The sequence below is a fragment of the Gracilinanus agilis genome, chromosome 2 (genome assembly GCF_016433145.1).
Source record: "Gracilinanus agilis isolate LMUSP501 chromosome 2, AgileGrace, whole genome shotgun sequence".
Classification (NCBI taxonomy): Eukaryota; Metazoa; Chordata; class Mammalia; order Didelphimorphia; family Didelphidae; genus Gracilinanus; species Gracilinanus agilis.
The window spans coordinates 548541927-548557366 of NC_058131.1; positions in this window are offsets into that span (position 1 = coordinate 548541927).

A 15440-nucleotide genomic window follows, 5' to 3' on the forward strand; every position below is an offset into this window, starting at 1 on the left:
TCTTCTCTCTCTCTCTCCCTCTCTCTCCCTCTCTCTCTCTCTCTTTCCCTCTCTTTTTCTTTTTCTTTCTCCCTGTCTCCCTGCCTTCCTTTTCTATAGATCTGCCTCACTTTCCTCACTTTTTTTTCAGTCCCTATCCCTCTCCCAATCACTGGCTAAATCTTTGCCTTCCATTTCTTCTATTCCTTCTCCTTTTTCTCTCCTCTCTTCTCCTCTCTTCTCCTCTCTCTCTCCCTCCCTCTCTTCCTCTCTCCTCCCTGCACTTGTTTTCCCTCTCCTCTTTCTTTAATAAGCTTAAATGGCTGTGGTAAACATCTAATAACATTTCCATTAGAGAAAAGTAAATGTGTCCCTGGCCTTCTCAGCATATATGAGTGTTTTATTTCAATTGTGGGCAGTCTAAAGTCCAGAGGCAGCTCATCTTAATACTCATTAGAGAAAGTGCTTTTCTTTTTCCTACGATCTGTGCTAGCCTTTTAAAAAAATATATTTATTTTCCTCATCTTGGGTCAGAACAATTCCTCTTATGTTGTGACAATCTTGGGAAGAGACTCAACTGTGCTAAACCTGGGAATTCCCATTAAATGATTATATTTTATTTATTTAATTTTTTTGGGGTAAAAATGTGATTTCATTGGATTAGGGAACTCCTGGTAAGGAAACTCCCTCTACCAGTGCAGCTCAGTAACTCTTCTGCACAAGGACACTGATATGTTAAGTGACTTGCCCTTGGTCGCATAGTACAGTATCAGAAGCTTAGACTCATACCCAAGTCTTCCTGACAACTCATTCTCTCTATCTACTCTAAGCCAGATGTGTCAAACACTGAGGCCTGAACCAGATAAAAAGGTAATTGGAAATATTTAATAAAAAAAGAAAATTTAATAAAATCTTATTATTGCTCAGTTGCATTTAACTCTTTATGACTCCATTTGGGGTTTTCTTGGCTCATTTTACAGATGAGGAAATGGAGGCAAATAGGATTAAGTGACTTGCCTCAGGTCACATAGGTAGGAAGTGTATGAGGCTATATTTGAACTCAGGAAGATGAGTCTTTCTGCCTTGCTCCATCTACTGTGCCATCTACCTGCCCTCTCTCCCCAATACCTCATGAATTGATGCTTCTAATAGTGAACTGCAACAGAGAAAAGGAGCTGGAGTAAGATCTACAAATATTAGTATATAATTTTCTAAGTTGATCTAGGGAAGGAGGAATGATGCCTATGTACAGTTTAGTGTCCCTACTTTCTACTTGAGTTTGACACAACTACCCTAAGCCTGAGTCCCTCCCTGGCAGTGGAATAGTGATGTGATGAATGTGATGATGTAGACATAAAAGGAGATATGAGTAAATTAGAAGAATAGGGAACATATTTCCTATCATATTTAAGAATAGAAGAGGAATTTATGAGTAAATGAGAGTTGGAGATCATTGTGAGACATAAAATAGATAATTTTGAGTCCATTAAACCAAAAAGTTTTTGTACAAATAAAACAAATGCTGCCAAAATGAGAAGGAAAGCAGAAAATTGGGAAAAAATTTTCATAGCCTGTCTCTCCGACAGAGTTCTTAGAATTAAAATATATAAAGAACTTGGTCAAATTTAAGCAAATAAAATCCATCCCTCAATTGACAAATGGACAAAAAATATGAATAAATAATTATCAAATGAAGAAACAGAAGCCATATATAGGTATATGAAAACATGCTCTAAATCAGTGGTTCCCAAACTTTTTTGGCCTACCGCCCCCTTTCCAGAAAAAAATATTACTTAGCCCCCTGGAAATTAATTTTTTTATTTGAATAGCAATTAATAAGAAAGATAAATGCACCTGTGGCCATCACCGCCTTCCTGGATCGCTGCAGCACCCACCAAAGGGTGGTAGTGCCCTCTTTGGGAATCACTACTCTAAATCATTACTGATTAGAGAAATACAAACCAGAACAATTCTGAGGTACCATTTCATACCTATCAAATTGGCTAAAATGACAAATTGGCAAAAGTGACAAATGTTGGAGGGGTTGTGGAAAAGTGAGGGCACTGATATTAACACTGTTGATGGAACTTTGAACTGATCCAACCATTTTGGACAGCAATTCAGAATTATACCCAGAGAGCTATAAGATTGTATATATCCCATTGCTGGCTCTATTTCCCAAGGAGATCAGGGAAAAAGGAAAAGAACCTATATGTTCCAAAATATTTATAGCAGTTCTCTTTGTGGTGGTAACAAAATGGAAATCAAAGGAATGTCCATCAATTGAAAAATGGCTAAACAAATTGTGGTATATGATTGTGATAGAATACTACTGTGCTACAAGAAATGATTTTTAAAATTCTTATTTATTTTTACATGTATTATTTTTTAATTTTAATTTTTAAATATTTTTCCATGTTTACATGATTCATTTTCTTTTCCTCCCCTCTTTCCTCCCCCCCCCCCCAGAGCCAACAAGCAATTACATTGGGTTGTCCAAATGTTATCATCTGATAACTATTTCCATATTATTCATTTTTGCTATAGAGCAATTTTTTAAAAACTCTTGTGTATTGTCTCATAGGTGGAAGATTGGTAAAGGTGGGCAATGGGGGTCAAGTGACTTGCCCAGGGTCACACAGCTGGGAAGTGTCTGAGGCCAGGTTTGAACCTAGGACCTCCTGTCTCTAGGCCTGACTCTCACTCCACTGAGCTACCCAGCTGCCCCTATAGAGCAATTTTTAAAGCCTAAACCCCAAATCACATACCCATATATATGTATGTGATAAATAATGTCATATGTTTTGCTTTTGCATTTCTACTCCCATAGTTCTTTCTCTCTATGTGGATAGCACTCTTCCACAAAAATCCTTCAGGAGTGTCCTGGCTTGTTGCATTGCTACTAGTAGGAAAGTCCATTATATTGGATTGTTTCACAGTGTTTCACTTTCTGTGTACAATGTTCTCCTGGTTCTGCTCATTTCACCCTGCATGAGTTCATTGAGGTTCTCCCAGTTCATATAGAAGTCCTCCAGATCATCAATCCTTACAGCACAATAATATTCCATCACCATCATATACCACATTTTCCAGTGTTACAAGAAATGATAAGAGATTAATTTTTTAATAAAACTTGAGATAGTGAAAATCTAGAGATAGTGAAAAATTAAATTAGTAGAACCAAGAGAACATTATACACAGTTACAAATTTAATATTTGAAGAATAGCATATGAGTGTTCACCTCCAGAGTGTGAATTGAGAAGGGGAAGCATGAAAGGCTCTCTATTTTGCTTGATGATGCCTTCTATAGTGTGGAGAGGAGAGAAAGGAGTTGAATAAAATAAATAAATCAATAGAAGGTGGGGGCATGAGGGAGAGTGATGTGAATGCTTGGCCCTAAACAAACTTTCCTTAAAACTCTCCTTTCTATTAGTCTCCGCCTCCAATCAGCTTTCCTTTACACCCTGCCTATTCAAGCTTGAAACTGGGGGTGAGGGGTGGGGAGAAGAAATGGAATAGGGGGTCAGACTTAAGCTGAACCCACACATGCACAGAAAAAAAAACAGTTAAGGAAGAAACTTTAAGGCAGAGATGTGCTGGTAAAAGTTTAACAATAACTATTTTTCTATCATTTGTGAAACTACCCATTTCTCATCACTAGAAGAATAAAGGTTTCTGGACTCTAGAGCCCACCAGCCCTCTCTACATTATCACTTACAAGGTGCTTTACCTACTGAGTTCTTTCTAACACAAAATGCTCTATGGGCTATCTAAAAGTCAAAAGTCAATTTCACCATAGAGAGAAAGACTCTCAGGGTACTGTTGATATACAAATTAGCTGGGCAAAAAGGGATCTCATGTTACTCAATTCAGCACATATGCACATTTACAAGATGATAAGCACTGAATTACTTATGTAGCTCTGCCTTGCTGCACATTACATGGTCTAAATGGGGTTAGATACAAGCTATTCATAACCTCGATTTTCTCATTTGTGCACATTGTGGCTTGGGAACATCTTAGCTAATGTTTGACGGTTCTGATAATGTTTCTCCCTCATTCAAGAATCTTTAATGATTCCCCATTGTCCTGCCTTCTAAATGAAGCCTGAAAGTCTACCCTTACTTTGGCAATGAAAACCCCCCATAATCTGGTTCCAATATTTTTTCTAGCCTATTTTATCTAGCCTCATCACTCATTCCTTCTGTCTGTTATTGCTGTTGAGTGATTTTTTGGTAATGTCGGATTCATGATCCTATTTGGGGTTTTTCTTGTCAAAGATATTGGAATGATTTGGCATTTCCTTCTCTCTAGATCATTTTCCAGATGAGGAAACTGAGGCAAGCAGGCTTAAGTGACTTGCCCAGAGTCACATAGCTGCTAAGTGTCTGAGGACAGATTTGAACTCTTTGAGCTCCTGCCAAAACAGAGAATTCAACAAAATGTGAAAACTCATTCCACCTTTTTTCCACCTCTGTGCATTTGGTCATGAGGTTCCTTATGTCCAGAATACCTTCCTTTCTTCCCTTAACTCTTCAGGCTTAGCCTATCGAATTTTTTCCAACCTTCAAGACAAACTCATCTACTTGATAAAACTTTCCTTGATTCCCCCAGCTAGAAGTAATCATTCCCACCCCCTGAAATCTAGAAATATTTTGTCTCTCAACAGTGTACCATGCTTATTTTCTAGTTTTCATTGGAGTTACTTTATGTTGCAATCTGTACCAGTCAGCATGAATTTATTAAATCTGTACAATGTGTCAGATCCTGTGAAAAGTGCTAAACACGATGATAGAAATGAAACAATTTCTACTATCAGGAAATCCATATTCTATAGGGGGAAACATTCTATATACATGAAAATACAATACATAAAACAAACAGAGGAAAACACTGGCAGTTTGAAGGAAGTGAGGGCTGAGTGGGCATCAAGAAGGGCCTTGTAAAAGTTCATGCTGAATTTTGAAGGATAATAGGCAAAGGCATAGAGATGGGGAATAGGAGATACAATATCATATATAAGAAACAACAAGGCCAATCTGTTGAAATAAAGAATGCACAGAGTTTGATGCATAATTCATCTGAAAAGGTAAGTTGGAGACCAGTTGTAATGGTCTTAAGTGACAAAATGAAAAATTGGCATTTTATCTTAAAACTAATTCTAGGAGCGATTAATGGAAATGGCAAAGTCAAATTGAAGCTTAATATTAGGAATGGCTCCCTACTAATTAGAGCTGTCCAAAATAAAATGGGCTACCTTGAGAGTGGTGGGTAACCCTCCTTAAAGCTCTTTAAGCAGTCTGTATGACAATTTTTGGATTAGATGGCCACTGAGGTCCCTTCCAACTCTCAAATTCTGTGATTCTGTTAATGGGGAGCCAGTGAAAATACTTAAGGAAGGAAATCATATAGGCAGACTGGTGCCTTAGGAATATCACTCTGGAAGTTATGTGGAGGAAATATTGAAGAGGAAAGAATTGAGGCAGGTCAACCAATCCCTCAGGAAACTGTTGCAATAGTTGGGCAAGAGGAGATAAGGTCCTGAATAGGTTGGTGGCCATGTGGGGGTAGAATCAATATAACTTGTCAACCAACTATATATATGATGTGATTAGAGTGAGAAGTCAAGAATAACTCTGAGGTGGGGAATCTAGGTGACTGAAAAGATGTTAGAAAGAATTCTCAAATCCTTGTCATGGAACCACCAAATTAAGGTTTGCAGTTATTCTGCATAACTCTCTGATCCAGACTAGATTAGGTCATGAGGTAACCCTAGATCATCTCCACAAAAGTCTTTCTCTAATGCATGGAAGCAACTGTGGGTTCCCAAAGTTCATGCTAGCCGAGTGGAAAGCCTAGAAGAGTCTTCCATTCTGGAAAGTCTACAAGTCTAATCTCGGAAACGAGATTGTCTGTTATCTGAATATAACTCTACGTAAATCGTTGGATAGACTACCAGAAGATCTGATACCAAGAGACAAACTCTTCAGCCATGGCAAACCATGAAATACAGTATCCCAAAAAGTCTTAGTGAAATTTTGAACTATGACTACTCTAAGTCTTTAGGGATACCTTGTACATAAAAGAAAAACAAAACAAATTAAAAACATAAGACAATATCTGGAAGCTTTTCCCCCACTATTTGCTGGCAAAATTAAATTATTAAGATTAAGTGGCTACGGGCCCCAGTCAACCCAGTTTTGGAGTTAGGAAGACCTGACTTCAAAGGCAGCCTCCATATATTCACCAGCTTTGCAACCATGGGCAAGCTACATTAAAAACAAACAAACAAACAAAAACAACAAAAAACCCTTACCTTCTGTCTTAGAATTAATATCAAACATCAGATCCAAGGAAGAAGAGCAGTAAGGGCTAGGCAATTGTGCTTAAGTGTCTTGCCCAGGGTCACACAGCTAGAAAGTGTCTGAGGCCAGATCTGAACCCAGGATGTTATATTTCCAAGCCTAGCTCTTTGTCCACTGAACTACCTACCTGCCCATGGTCAAGTTACTTAATCTCTGTTTGCCTCAGTTCCCTCATCTGTAAAGTGAGGATGATAAAAGGGTTACTACAAGGATCAAATGAGATTAATATTTGTAAAGCATTGGGGGCAGCTGGGTGGCTCAGTGGATTGAGAGCCAGGCCCAGAGATGGGAGTTCCTGGGTTCAAATCTGGCCTTAGGCACTGCCTGGCTGTGTGACCCTGGGCAAGTCACTTAATCCTCATTGCCTAGCCCTTACCACTCTTCTGCCTTAGAACCAATACACAGTATTGATTCTAAGACATAAGGTAAGGGTTTAAATATATATCTATATCTATATATACATATAGATAGATAGATAGATATTTTTAAAGCATTGCAAACTTTTAAAATTATATTTAAATGCTAACCATTATTTATCATTTATTGTCATATTTATCATATGTTATCATTATTTAGACAATCTATTAATCTAAATGCAATATTCTTGTCCAATATCCAATAAACTGAAATGAATGCTATTGATTTTTTTTCTTGATATTAACAAATAAAAAAAACTAAGGAAACTATAAGTTTAGGGAAGGATGATGTACAGGTTCTTCCTTAGAGTGACAGATAGAAAGAATTGACCAAAATATCATTTCACAGGGGAATTGATTATCTAGTCTTACAATGCACAAGATTAGCACCAGTGAAAAGACCATTACAAAGATTAATTGCAATTTGTGTCCCCACATCTGTTGCAGAGGATGAAGAGACTGAGATAGTCCTTAAAGAATTTGACACCATCCTGCAGACCAAGCCAATATACACACATACAAAAGAATATGATACCCAGTGACATCAATACAAAGTTAGGCACAGTGGAAAATCTGTTGGAATATATCACTCAGGATTAAGAAATAAAAGAGACCAAAGACTTGTAGATTATTTAGAAATCTCACATATGTATATCATAAAGACTTTCTTCAAAAAAAGCAAGATAGAAGGCTTTAGACTTAATAACATCCCCAAAATGACCTTCATGATGCTGAAATAGATTCAAATAGATCTTGGATTTCACCAAGGTGGATGTTGGTGAGAACACTGCAGATCAAAGCTCACATGCCTGGCCATCTTGGGCCACTATTGTCTGAATCATCTTGTGAGTTTGTTCTAAAGTTCTATCCAATGTGTTGTAGATTTTCCTTACTTTCTTTTGATGGGTACACTAAGCTGCCCCTGGGTTAACTCTTATTCCCACCATGTGACATGTCCATTTTCTTTTTAGCTCCTATTTCTTTGGTGATGTCCTTTAAACCTCTTCTTGATAATTTCATACTTATAAAAAGGTGCAGCCAGTCTTTGCCCATAATGTATCTCTTCATTGCTTTTGGTTGATTCTCAATTTAATTTCTTTGGAGACTGTGGTATACTGTGACTTGTAGCCACACAACACCTGAAGCAAATGGATATTTTTTAAATTGGCCTTTGTTTTAGAAAGAAGCTTAGAGTAATTAATAGAAATTCAAAAATTTCCAAAGGCAATCCAGTCGACCCTTCTCCTCCTGTTTAATTCTAGGCCAAATAATTAATTTCTCTTTTCCTGATTGCAGTATCTGCTCAAGAATATAAAAAATACGTTGCTTGCTTATTCAATTACGTATTAGAATATCAGAGTCTGGACAAAAATAATTCTTCATTCACTCAGTTTTTTTCCTGTGTTGATAGGCCAAACTCTTTAGACTTATTATCTACTTCACTATAGAGGCTCTGCAATAGTGTTGGGCTGGATACAATCAGCAAAATGTCACCCACAAATGAGCCTCTGGAGAAACTTGCCATATACTAGGAATCACAGTTGGCTTGGACTCTGCTTTGGATTTTCCCAATATCAGTAGCATACAACTTTCACACCCTGCTTTATACTTCTCATGAAATGTCTAAAATTTATTTTTAGCATTCTTTTCTTTTAAAAATTTTGGTTCCAAATTCTCTTCCAACCCTTCCCCTCTTTATCGAAAGGCAAACAATATGATGTCAATTATACATGTGAAATTATGTAAAACATTTTTATATTAACCATTTTTTAATAAAACAAGAAACGTAAAGAAGTGAGAAGATTTTACTTCAGTTTTCAAAGTTTATTAGCTCTCTTTCTGGAGCATTTTTTCATCATGAGTCTTTTGGAATTGTCTTGGGTCATTATAGATTATATTATATTGATTGTTATATTTATTTATATTATATATAATATATAATTATAGAGTTTAACATATAATTAATATAATTTAATTCATTTTATTTTAAATTAAATAAGTAATATATTATATATTATATATATTGATAGGCATAATCAAGACATTCACATTTTATTATCATTATAGCACTGCTCCTATTGTGCACAATGATAGCCCAATTCTCACTTCACTTTGCATCAATTCATATAAGTCTTAGTGTATTTCCAGGAAATAACCTCCCTCTTCTTTTCTAGTAGTTCAATAATACTCCATCATAGTCATATTCCACAACTTGTTCAGCCATTCCCCAATTGATGGGCTTCCCTCCAATTTCCAATTCTTTGCAACAACAACAAAAAATTGCTCTAAATATTTTTGTATACATAGGTCTTTTTTCTTTTATCTCTTTGGGATACAGACCTTGACAACAAATGACATTGTTGAGTCAAAGGGTATGAGTCATAGCCTTTTGGGCATAATTCTCAATTGTTCTCCAGAATGATTGGACCAGTTTATTATGCCACTAACAGTTCATTAGTATAGCTATTTTTCCATCATCCCCGTTAGCTTTTGTCATTTCTGATAAATATGAAGTGGTACCTCTGAGTTCTTTTAATTTGCCTTTTTCTAACCAATAGTGATTTAGAATATTTTATTTGACTATACATGACTTTGATTTCTTCTGACAACTGCCTATTTATATCCTTTAATCATTTATCAATTGGGAAATTGTTTTTATTGTTACAAATTTTGACTGCTCTGTACTCAGTATATATTTGAGAAAAGAGGCTTTTGTCAGAGAAACTTGCTGTAATTTTTTTATATTGCTTCATTGTCTATGGTACCTTTATAAAAATGTACTTTCCCTGCTTATCTCTCTTAATTAGTTGTACTTTTCCTTTTGCTTTTTTTGAGATTATGACTGCTACCCCTACCTTTTTTACTTCAGCTGAAGCATATTAGATCTTGTCTAGTTCTTTATTTTAACTGTGTGTATCTTTCTGTTTCAAGTGATCGTGTAAACAATATATTGTTGGATTTTGGTTTCTAATCCCTTCTGATATTCACTTCTGCTTTATGAGTGAACTCATCCCATTCTTCTTCATAGTTTTTATTATAACTGTGTATTTCCTTCCATCCCATTTTCTTCTGTTTCTGTCTTTTTATTTGGTCCCTTCTCATTCTAAGCACTGCCTCTTTATTCTTCCCTCCATTTTAACATTACCCACCTCCACACCTTTTCTCTTATCCTCTTCCCATTCCTATTGTGTAAGTTAGATTTATATATATATATATTCTTCCCCCCTTGAACCAATTCTAATGAGAGTGAGGTTCAATACTGCCAACCACCACCACCCTCCATTTCCTTCTGCTCTGTAAAAGCCCTTTCTAAACACCTCTTTTATGTAAGAAAATCTTCCTCATTCCATCCCTCCTTTCCCCTTTTCCCAGTGCATCCTTCTTTCTCATGATTTCAGTTTTTCTTTTTTTGGAGATCATTCCAATAAAATTGACTCATCCTATAATGATAAAATTCTTAGGAGTTATATGTGTCATCTTCCCATATAGGAATATAAATAACCTATCTTTATTGAATACTTTATGATTACCTTTTTATGTTTATGTTATGAGAAAGAATGCTATCCATATCCAGAGAAAGAACTGTGGAAGTAGAAACACAGAAGATAAACATACAATTGATCACATGGTTCGATAGAAATATGATTGGGATTTTGGCATTAAAAGATCACTTATTGCAAATATGAATGATATGGAAATAGGTTTTGAACAATGATACATGTATAATCCAGTGGAATTGCTTGTCAGCTCTGGGAAGGGGAAGAGAAGAGGAGTGGGAAAAATCATGAATCATGTAACCATGGGAAAAATATTCTAAATAAATGAATAATTTTTAAAAAAAAGAATGCTTGACAGTTCTTTATTTCATTAAATGTTCATGTTTTGCTATATAAGGAATGATAAGCAAGATGATTTCAGAAAAAACTGGAAAGATCTGCATCTTTCCATCATAACAAATACAGAGCAAAATAATCAGAACTGGGAGAACATGGTACACAATAATAACAAGCAATAAAAATATTGTACAATGATTATCTGTGAAAACTTGGCTACTATCAGCAATGTAATGATCTGGGACAATCTTGAAAGACTTATGATGAGGAATGCTATCTGCCTCTAGAGAAAGAATTGTTGGAGTCAGTTTTCACATTAGTGTATTCATGGTTTTATTTCAGAGTTTTGTTATGTAAGAGTGTACTTTTACAACAATGATCAATATGGAAATGTGTTTTGCCTGACAATAAAAATAATTTTTAAAAAAATGTTCATTTTTCCCCACTCTGAAAGATTATACTCAGTTTTGCTGGGTCAGTTATTCTTGGTTGTAATCTTAGCTCCTTTATCTTCTGGAATATCATATTTCAAGCCCATTGCTTCTTTGATGTGAAAGATATAAATCTTGTGAAATATAGACCATGGCTCTGTGATATTTGAATGCTTCCTTTCTGGATGCTTGAAGAATTTTCTTTTTGACTTCATAGTTCTGGAATTTGGCTTTAATATTCCCGAGAGTTTTCATTTTGGAATCTCTTTAAAGATTCTTTTAGATTCTATTTTATTCTCTTGATCAGCTCTCCTGCTGACTTCCTAAGTTTCCTTGGGGAAAAAAGTGTCTCATTCTAAACTTGTGTTGTCTCTATTGCTCCAAAATTTGATTTGAGGTATTATTTTAAAGTTGGAGTAGAATATAGACAGAGTTCAATTTGAATGCTGCCCCTAATCTGCCATTTTGGTTCTTCCCACTCACTTCTCTTGATATTAGTAAACAGGAAGTGGTCAAACAAAATTATCACTGACTTTTTAATCCTTCAAGGAATCTTACATAATTTTTATATCTGCATAGGAGAAACGTGATTGGAGGAAAGCCTTAAAGATAGCACTTTATTTTATTGAATTAAGTGCTTTCTTATACTCAATAGCNGTATATATATATATATATATATTCTTCCCCCCTTGAACCAATTCTAATGAGAGTGAGGTTCAATACTGCCAACCACCACCACCCTCCATTTCCTTCTGCTCTGTAAAAGCCCTTTCTAAACACCTCTTTTATGTAAGAAAATCTTCCTCATTCCATCCCTCCTTTCCCCTTTTCCCAGTGCATCCTTCTTTCTCATGATTTCAGTTTTTCTTTTTTTGGAGATCATTCCAATAAAATTGACTCATCCTATAATGATAAAATTCTTAGGAGTTATATGTGTCATCTTCCCATATAGGAATATAAATAACCTATCTTTATTGAATACTTTATGATTACCTTTTTATGTTTATGTTATGAGAAAGAATGCTATCCATATCCAGAGAAAGAACTGTGGAAGTAGAAACACAGAAGATAAACATACAATTGATCACATGGTTCGATAGAAATATGATTGGGATTTTGGCATTAAAAGATCACTTATTGCAAATATGAATGATATGGAAATAGGTTTTGAACAATGATACATGTATAATCCAGTGGAATTGCTTGTCAGCTCTGGGAAGGGGAAGAGAAGAGGAGTGGGAAAAATCATGAATCATGTAACCATGGGAAAAATATTCTAAATAAATGAATAATTTTTAAAAAAAAGAATGCTTGACAGTTCTTTATTTCATTAAATGTTCATGTTTTGCTATATAAGGAATGATAAGCAAGATGATTTCAGAAAAAACTGGAAAGATCTGCATCTTTCCATCATAACAAATACAGAGCAAAATAATCAGAACTGGGAGAACATGGTACACAATAATAACAAGCAATAAAAATATTGTACAATGATTATCTGTGAAAACTTGGCTACTATCAGCAATGTAATGATCTGGGACAATCTTGAAAGACTTATGATGAGGAATGCTATCTGCCTCTAGAGAAAGAATTGTTGGAGTCAGTTTTCACATTAGTGTATTCATGGTTTTATTTCAGAGTTTTGTTATGTAAGAGTGTACTTTTACAACAATGATCAATATGGAAATGTGTTTTGCCTGACAATAAAAATAATTTTTAAAAAAATGTTCATTTTTCCCCACTCTGAAAGATTATACTCAGTTTTGCTGGGTCAGTTATTCTTGGTTGTAATCTTAGCTCCTTTATCTTCTGGAATATCATATTTCAAGCCCATTGCTTCTTTGATGTGAAAGATATAAATCTTGTGAAATATAGACCATGGCTCTGTGATATTTGAATGCTTCCTTTCTGGATGCTTGAAGAATTTTCTTTTTGACTTCATAGTTCTGGAATTTGGCTTTAATATTCCCGAGAGTTTTCATTTTGGAATCTCTTTAAAGATTCTTTTAGATTCTATTTTATTCTCTTGATCAGCTCTCCTGCTGACTTCCTAAGTTTCCTTGGGGAAAAAAGTGTCTCATTCTAAACTTGTGTTGTCTCTATTGCTCCAAAATTTGATTTGAGGTATTATTTTAAAGTTGGAGTAGAATATAGACAGAGTTCAATTTGAATGCTGCCCCTAATCTGCCATTTTGGTTCTTCCCACTCACTTCTCTTGATATTAGTAAACAGGAAGTGGTCAAACAAAATTATCACTGACTTTTTAATCCTTCAAGGAATCTTACATAATTTTTATATCTGCATAGGAGAAACGTGATTGGAGGAAAGCCTTAAAGATAGCACTTTATTTTATTGAATTAAGTGCTTTCTTATACTCAATAGCTAACAAGGCCAATAGGAACTTGTATTTTCTATATCTTTCAGAGAATTTTGGGACTGTTAACTATGTGGTATACTATAACATATCACTTATTAAAAGCCTCTCTTTCTAATACCCTCATTAAGGGTGCCCATGATATATACATAGATTTTAGATAAATGGAAATTTTAGATAAAAGTTGGCATATGGTTCAAAACTTATCAATATTATCTTGCCTTCATTTTTTATATAAATAGTAGTCTGTTCCCCAACCCACCCCCTGCAATACCTCTGTAACCTTTTCCTTATTCAGATAGCTTGAGACTCATTCCTCAACTCCCTCAAAACTGTTGTTTAAATATTAGCAGGGAAAAGCTACTTACCAAAGTCAGAATCAGCTTTATTGAGTGAGTTTATCGGTTGCTTATAGCTTAAGTAAAAAACCAACCCCAAAGCAGGAAAAAAGAACAAAAACGAGGAAAGATTATTTATTAATTTGACAAATGAGAAGTGTCTAAAAGTAAAGACATCGACTGTGATTAACATCATCCACCATCACAATGAGGAGGCCAAAAGAGTCCAGAAAAATGTCCCAGCCTGAAAAAGCTTCATCTCCTTGTAAAATTAAAGGACATAGCAGCCAAGTATAGCAGTATTTGTATAACACTACCCAAGAAGATGGAAAATTACTACCTATATCACCTCATAAAACAAAATCAGCATAGAAGAAGATAAGAATATAGAAAGCTTGGCAAGAGATCTAGATCATCTAGAGAACATTCATAGATGAAATTGGTAAGAAGATTAATATATATGAATTGGAAGATTTGTCAGCATTTCTATAGCAATTTATTCTCATCACTGATGACAATGGAACCACTATATTTGGGCTCTAACACCTCAATTCCTGAATGTGTTATATAAGGAAGTATCAAAGGCATTTAAGATTAAGTTAGGCAAAGTGCTGGCTTGGACCAAATACACAGAGAGGGAATCTGTGCAAGATGTGACTCAATCTTAAAGGTGTTCAATTAAACAACTAATGAGCATTTATTAAATATTTACTATGTTCTGTGCACTATTATAGGTTCCTGGAGATGCAAAGACAAAAATATAAGATCCATTCTTAAAGAACTTGAAAACTACATGTGCACATATAAGTGCAAACAAAATAAATATACAGAAACTAAAATGAAATAATTGTATTTAATTCTGGGGTTGATTTTCAAGGTATTGTATTTTAGATAGGAAGATTTTTTTAAATAGTAAAAATCACAGGCATTATTAATTCATACAACCCCAAGAAAAAATGCAATTGAGAATATATCAGTATTCATAGAGTTAGTTCTCATCTATACATTCTTTTAAAAAATGTTTCCAGATTACATGTTGATACAAAATTGTTAATATTCTTTTTCTGACATTTTACAATTTGTCTTCTTTCCCTCCATCCCTCCCTCCTCTCCACAAGAAAGCTGACAATATGACATAGGTTGTACATACATTATCATAAAACATAGTTTCCTGTTTGTCTTATTGTGAAACAAGACACATATTGCTTACACTAGAGGAAATACATGGAGGAAATAAAGTGGAAGAATAGTATGTATCAATCTGTATTGGGATTCTGTCTGTTCCTCCTTTGGTAGTAGATAGTCTTTTTTCATCATGAATCTCTTGGAGTTGTCCTGGATCTTTGGCTTGTTGGTAAAAGTTGAGTCATTTGTAGTTGATCATCTTACTTTAATTGCTGTTACTGTGTAAAATGTTCTCCTGGTTCTGGTCATTTCACTTTGCATCATTTCATATAAATATTTCCAGGGGTTTTTTGTAATCATCTTGTTTGTCATTTCTTATGGCATAATAATATTCCATTATAGTTATATACCATAATTTGTTTAGCTATTCCCCAATTTATGGACATCCCTTCAGTTTCCATTTCTTTGCCTCAAAAACAACAAAAAAAGCTGCTACAAATATTTTAGAACATATAGCTTCTTTTTTTCTTTTCCTTTTTCCTTGATTATCTTAAGAAGTAAACATAATAGTGGTATTA